Raw genomic sequence first — 7,500 nt, forward strand, 5'->3', positions numbered from 1 at the left:
TAAATAATAATGATAATGATAATAATAACGATAATAATAGCAAATGTAATAATAATGACAGTGATGATAAATTCAGCAATAAAAATAATGACAATGACGATAACAATAACTATAACTATAATAATAACATCAGCATTCATTAAAGATGATACAATAACCACAATGATAATCACAGATTAAGGAACGCCCCCCATAAAAAAAAAAAAAAAAAAGAAAATGGACAGATAAGTAAATTCAATAAATAACAGCAATGATAATCACGAAGAGAGTAAGCCGTAAACAACTAATGCTTCCAACAAAGGTCGTTACCCGGGCTTAGATAGGGAGAAATACAGCCAAATTGGTTGTTATTAGATGAAATAGTGTGAGAGACAGAGCGGGAGAGGGGGGGAGGGGAGGGGAGTAAGGGAGAAGGGGAAGGAGAAGAAGAGGGAGAGAAAGCGAAAGAGACGGACGGAGAGAGAGAGAGAGAGAGAGAGAGAGAGAGAGAGAGAGAGAGAGAGAGAGAGAGAGAGAGAGAGAGAGAGAGAGAGAGAGAGCCAGAGACAGAAAGAAAGAAAGAGTGAGCGAGAGCGAGAGAAAGAGTGAGAAGATTGTCGTCTGTGTTAAGATGACTTCATCTCTGCAATTGATTTATATATACACAAATATTTTGAGGGTGGGAGTGCATTGCCTGACTGTTGTATTGTGCGTGCGGGTGTCTGTGTGTCTGTCTCTGTATCTGTATGCCTTTCTATCTGTATCTCTCTCCCTCCCTCCTTCCCTCCCCTCCTCTCTCTTTCTCCCTTCCCCTCCCTCTCCCTCCCGCCCTCTTTCCCTTTCTCAATTTCTTTCTCTCTCCCTTTCTCCCTGTCTCTTGTATTCTTTCTCGATCTTCTAATCTCCTTTCCATTCTTTATCCTCTTTCCCCACCCTTTACTCTTCCTACCATCCACCCATTTCTCATGCTCTCTCTTTCCTCCCATCCACCTCTCTTCTTATTCTCTCTTTCTCTCCTTCTCCCATCCACCCATCTTCTCATTCTCTCCCTACCTCCTATCCACCCATTTTCTTATTCTCGCTTCCTCCCATCCTCCCATCTTCTCATTCTCTCTTTCTTTCTCCCATCCACCCACCTCATTTGCTCTCTCTCCCTCCCTCCTATCCACCCATCTACTAATTCTTTCTCTCTCTCTCTCCCTCCTATCCACCCATCTTCTCATTCTTTCTCTCTCTCTCTCCCTCCTATCCACCCATCTTCTAATTCTTTCTCTCTCTCTCTCCCTCCCTCCTATCCACCCATCTACTCATTCTTTCTCTCTCTCTCCCTCCTATCCACCTATCTCATTCTTTCTCTCTCTCCCTCTTCTCCACCCATCTCATTCTTTCTCTCTCTCTCTCCCTTCTATCCACCCATCTTCTCATTCTCTCTTTTTCCTCCCTCCTATCCACCCATCTTCTCATTTTCGCTTTCTCACCCTCCTATTCACCTATTTTCTCATTCTCTCTCTCTCTCCCTCCCTCCCTCCCTCCCTCCCTCCCTCCCTCCCTCCCTCCCTCCCTCCCATCCACCCATCTTCTCATTCTCTCTCTCTCTCCCTCCTATCCACCCATCTCATTCTCTCTCTCTCTCTCCTATCCACCCATTTCTCATTCTCTCTCTCTCTCTCCTATCCACCCATCTTCTCATTCTCTCTCTCCTTCTCCCTCCTATCCACCCATCTTCTCATTTTTCTTTTCTTTATCCCTCTTCTCCACCCATCTTCTCATTATCTCTCTTTCTCTCTCCCTCCTATCCACCCATTTCTCATTCTTTCTATCTCTCTGCCTCCCTCCTATCCACCCATCTTCTCATTCTCTCTCTCCGTCTCCCTCCTATCCACCCATCTCATTCTCTCTCTCTCTCCTATCCACCCATCTTCTCATGCTTTCTCTCCTTCTCCTTCTTATCCACCCATCTTCTCATTCTTTCTCTCTCTCTCTCTTCCTCCTATTCTTCTCACTCTCTCTCTCTCTCTCCTATCCACCCATTTCTCATTCTTTCTCTCTCTCTCCCTCCCTCCTATCTACCCATCTTCTCATTCTCTCTCTTCTCTCTCATATCCACCCATCTTCTCATTCTCTCTCTCTCTCTTTCCTATCCACCCATCTTCTCATTCTCTCTCTCCTTCTCCCTCCTACCCACCCATCTTCTCACTCTTTCTCTCTCTCCCTCCCTCCTATCCACCCATCTTCTCATTCTTTCTCTCTCTCTCTCCCTCCTATCCACCTATCTCATTCTTTCTTTCTCTCTCTCTCTCCCTCCTATCCACTTATCTCATTCTTTCTTTCTCTCTCCCTCCTATCCACCCATCTTCTCATTCTTTCTCTCTCTCACCCTCCCTCCTATCCTCCCATCTTCTCATTCTTTATCTCTCTCTCTCTCCCTCCTATCCCCCATCTTCTCATTCTTTTTCTCTCTCTCCCTCCTATCCACCCATTTTCTCATTCAGTCTCTCTCCCTCCTATCCACCTATTTCTATTTTTTTCTCCCTCTCACCCTCCCTCCTATCCACCCATTTTCTCATTCTGTCTCTCTCCCTCCCTCCTATTCACCCTTTTTCTCATTCTGTCTCTCTCCCTCTTCCCCTCTCGAAGCGTACCGAGTTACATTACGAACATCAGGAAGTTTATTGTGATTTTTGTCTCTGAGGAAATTGGCTCTTGTGCATTTTTTTTTTATTTTTTTTTGCGTCATTTTCACCGTTATGTTTAACTGCTGAATTTGTTTACATTGTTTTTGCTTTGTTGGCTGAATCGTGTGCTTGTATTTGCATGTTGAAATTTGTCTTTTGTATTTGTTTGCGTGTGTTGTTGTTGTTGTTGGGTAAGAAGTTGTCTGATCCGGACACCTTGTTAATTTTCTCTTTAATGTAATTTGTTTTCGTATTTAATAAAGTGGGTGTGTTTGTTCAGTTTGGTTTACGTAACGCAGACACGAGGGGTTGCAAGCTTAAATTGTGTTTGCTGAGTGCCTCTTGTGTTTTAGGGTTCGTTAATTGGATATTGTTGCGAAATCATTTAGAGGATGAGAAAAAAAGCGAAGTTCACAACACAACAGCGTCGGCTAGTTTGCATTTTAAATGGTCGTTGGCAACCCTCCGGTTCCTTCTCTTACTCCCCCCCTTCCCTCCTTTACCCTACTCTCCCCCACTGCTCCCTCCCCCTCCCCTCTCTCTCCTCCCTAAGTCTCGGTGTGGAAGTGATCGTTGAAGCACACGCACGCACGCACACGCATGCATGCACATGCACGCAGACGCACACATGCATGTACACGTACGCGCGCACACACACACACACACACACACACACACACACACACACGCACACGCGCACACACACACACACACACACACGCACACACACACGCACACACACACACACACACGCACACGCGCACACACACACACACACACACACACACACACACACACACGCACACGCGCACACACACACACACACACACGCACACACACACGCACACACGCACACAGGCGGAATCAGCGGAAGGAAAGGTCTGCTTTACTTTAGTGTATATTTTTAGGCCTATGTGAAATGCACGGACATTGCTTTGTGCTGACACAAGCAACACGCCCACGGAAACATTTATGCTTACCGTCATTTTGAAGATATGTTGTACTTATTCTGCATTGTAGGATTAATTTTCATTCATACGTTTTTTTTTTGAGTACAAGCACATAGGCAGATGCCTACACGCACGCGGATACACATATGCACGCACACACGCACGCGCACATTCACACAGACGCACGCACGAGCGCAAGCACACACACACACACACACACACACACACACACACACACACACACACACAGGATGAAAAACTGCCCTGAGCACTGATGGGATTCGGATTAACGGGGTCCAGGGTTCTCGGTTCACCCGGTTAACCCCGATAAGACACCCACAAGGGGATCGCCGTGCTAACAACATGAAAACAACATAGAATGCGGGATCAACATAACAAAAAAAAAAAAAAAAAAAAGCTGCAGAAGCAACAACGACACTTCAAAAGAAAAATAAGGATAAGAACAGTAAGAAAGAGTAGTCATTGATAATAATAATAAAAAAAGAATATTAACGAAAGTAGCAAAAACTTGGACAATGCCATCTACAACACATAAAACAAAACAAAAACAAAACAACAGCAACAACAACAGCTCAACCGTGCAACAATAACGACAAAAACACCAACGCCTACAACACACACAAAATAAGAATAAATAAACAACAACTGAACGGTAGATAGGCAGCTATAAAGAAATATGATTAACAGTGAGCCCTATATAGAGGTATGTGTGTGCGTGCGCGCGCGTGTTCACTGTGTATACATGTATGTGTGAGTGTGTGTATGTGTGAGTGTGTGTGTATTTGTGTGTGCGTGTATGTGTGTGTGACAGTAATAATAATAAGACGACATTAGTAATGATAATGATGTAGAGTATATACAGTATGCTTAGGCTAACCGCTTATATTCTGTTATAACCTTGAGTATTCAGTTAACTGTTTATTATTATTATTATTATTATTGAATATTCCATGTATTTCTGGATAACCTATACTTTACTATTCATATTCGTAGTGTTCAGATGTTGGATATTCTCGAAGTCAAAATAGCTAGACTGGATATTTTGTCCTCCGTGATTTTATCCTATGCCCAATTTTGGGGCATTCTGTCCTTGGGCATCTTACCCCTGGTGTCCAGTTAAGGGGCATTCTGGCCTTGGATATATATTTTATCCTTAGTGATCAGTTCATGTGTATTCCGTCCTTGGATATATATGTTTTATCCTTAATAATCAGCTCATGGATGTTTTACTGTTGAATAATCTTTCCTAATCCGTTACTTTACGCAGAGTTACCAACGTTATGAATGAGTTCCGAGGTGCGTTACCAGTTACTGCCTTCCTGGTGGTTATATAATGGAAGCGATAATGGCGTTGGTGATGGTAATTATAATGATGATGGGGTTGATGTTAGGATGATCATGACAGAGAGAAACGAGAATGGTATATATGGTTGTAAAAAAAAAAAAAAAAAAAAAAAGCAAATGTATGGACCTGTAATTTGAAATCATAATGTAAAGCTCTTCATAATAGACTGAACTGTATTATATTCTAAGATTCTTCACAGTCTCTCTCCCTCTTTCTCGCTCTTATGTGTATGTGCGGGTGTGTGTGTGTATGTGCATGTATGTGTGTGTGTTTAATTTATCTGTAAGATCGAGAATAATAGGATATTCTGGATAATTTAATTTTATTATTGGAAATCGTCTCTACGTGACGTGTGTGCTATCAGCAGGTCCTTATCGCAGGTGGGTTCAGCCAGCCCCGAATCATGATAAGAACGGGTCCCCTATCTTTTCATTTTCTTCTCTCCTCTTCTGCTTTCTTTTCCCCTTTTATCCTTCGTCTGAGTATCGTCTCTTATCATTTATCATTATAATGAATATATATATTTATTTTTTTTTTCTCCTTTTTTCTTTGCCTTCTATTCGTGTTTTAAGTTTTTTTTTTCACTCCTCTAATCTGTTTGTATCGTCTTTTCTTCCCTATTCCTGTTTTCCAATTCTCTTCCATCTTCTCCTCCTCCTCCTGCCCTTTATTTTACCCTCCCTCTATATCCCTTTCACAATCACGTTTATAACCTGATAATGTGTATCCAATTATGTGGCTCAAGATTATTTATCATGGAATTCGATAATCCATTTTATTATCAAAATGCTTATGAGAGAAAGAGAGAAAAAACAGGTTTGAGGTCTTGTGTAGATCCGGTGCTTTAGTTTTATTGTGTAATTGAGGATTAGAATATTGGGTTTATCGTTTGCATTGTGATACATAGGTATTCATTCGTGTTCAGGTATTTAACTTTACGTCTTTTGTATTTCCTATTATTTATTATTCCCTCTCCCGGGGATCCCCCTTCCCTGCTTAATATTACTACTACTACTACTACTGCTCCTACTACTACTACTATTAATAATATTTATGACAATTTTTATTATCATTATTATTAGTACTATTATTATTATTATCATTATCATTATTATTATTATCATCATTAATGTTGTAGTTATTGTCATTGCTCTTATTATCATTATTATTATCATTATCATTAGCATTACCATTATCATTAGTATTATTATCATCATGATCTGAAGTAAACAGCAAAGGTATTGATTTGAATTCCCGGTACCAGTGACGAGGAATTTGTAGAGGAGGTGCCCAGTGCGTGTAAAACAATAGGCTGTAAGGTGCTAGATGCCTATGTAAATGACTTGCTTTTTTGTGTGTGTACTGGTTCTCTGTCTCCTTTTCATTTTTTTTCACACTTTTAGATTTCTTTTTTTTTTCTTTTTTTTTGTATACTAGTTTTTTTTCTTCACCGTCTCTTCTCCCTCTTTCTCACTTTGCTATCATCATCGTCATCGTCGTCGTCATCGTCATCGTCATCGTCATCGTCATCGTCATCGTCATCGTCATCGTCATCGTCATCGTCATCGTCATCGTCATCGTCATCATCATCATCATCATCATCATCATCATCATCATCATACTTACCATCATTATCATCCTCTTTCATTCGCTTTTCACAAAAAAAACGAACATCTCAAGAAGATTAAGACTTTGAATGAACGAATAAACAAACAGAGAGTGGGGGAGGGGGGGGGGGGGGGGGGGAGGAGGAAGGAGGAAGTGGAGGAGGTGAAGGAAAAGGAGGAGGAAGTGCTTCAAGAGGGATATGTTAATAATGTGTGCACAGCTGACAGACGGCGGAAGAGACAGTGAAAGAGATGGAAATGGTAAAAAGAGAGAGAAGGAGGGAGAGGGAGAGAAAGAGGGAGAGGGAGAGAAATAGGGAGAAGGAGGGAGGGGGAGAGAAAGAGGGAGAAGGAGAGAGATGGAGAGAAAGAGGGAGAAGGAGGGAGAGAGAGAAAGAGGAAGAGGGAGAAGAATAGGGAGAGGAGGGAAGGAGAGAGAGAGAAGGAGGGAGAAAGAGAGAGAGGAGGGAGAGAGAGAGAGAAGGAGAGAGAGAGAGAGAGAGAGAAGGAGGGAGAGATAGAGAGAGAAGGAGGGAGAGAGAGAGAGAAGGAGGGAGAGAGAGAGAGAGAGATAACGATAGAGAGAAAGAGAGAGAGAGAGAGAGAGACACGCACACAGACACAGAGAGAGAGAGAGAATGAGAGATCAGATAGGTGATGGAGGAAGAGTGTGGAGAAGAGCAAGAAGTTTGTGAGAATCAGACAAGCAGAAAGACAGTCAGACAAAAACAGACAGAGAGGAAAGGGCAGAGCAGAACAGACAGACTGACTGACTGACTGACTGATAGACAGACAGCGGGAGTGAAAGGATTGGGTGTGCGGGATGAATTAGAGAGAGGAGGCGGAGGAAGGAAGAGGGAGGGGGAGGGGGGGAGGGAAGGTCGTGCAGAAAAAGAAATTGGCTATCATTATTTGGAGGAGAA

The sequence above is a fragment of the Penaeus chinensis genome, chromosome 17, assembly GCF_019202785.1.
Source record: "Penaeus chinensis breed Huanghai No. 1 chromosome 17, ASM1920278v2, whole genome shotgun sequence".
Taxonomy (NCBI): domain Eukaryota; kingdom Metazoa; phylum Arthropoda; class Malacostraca; order Decapoda; family Penaeidae; genus Penaeus; species Penaeus chinensis.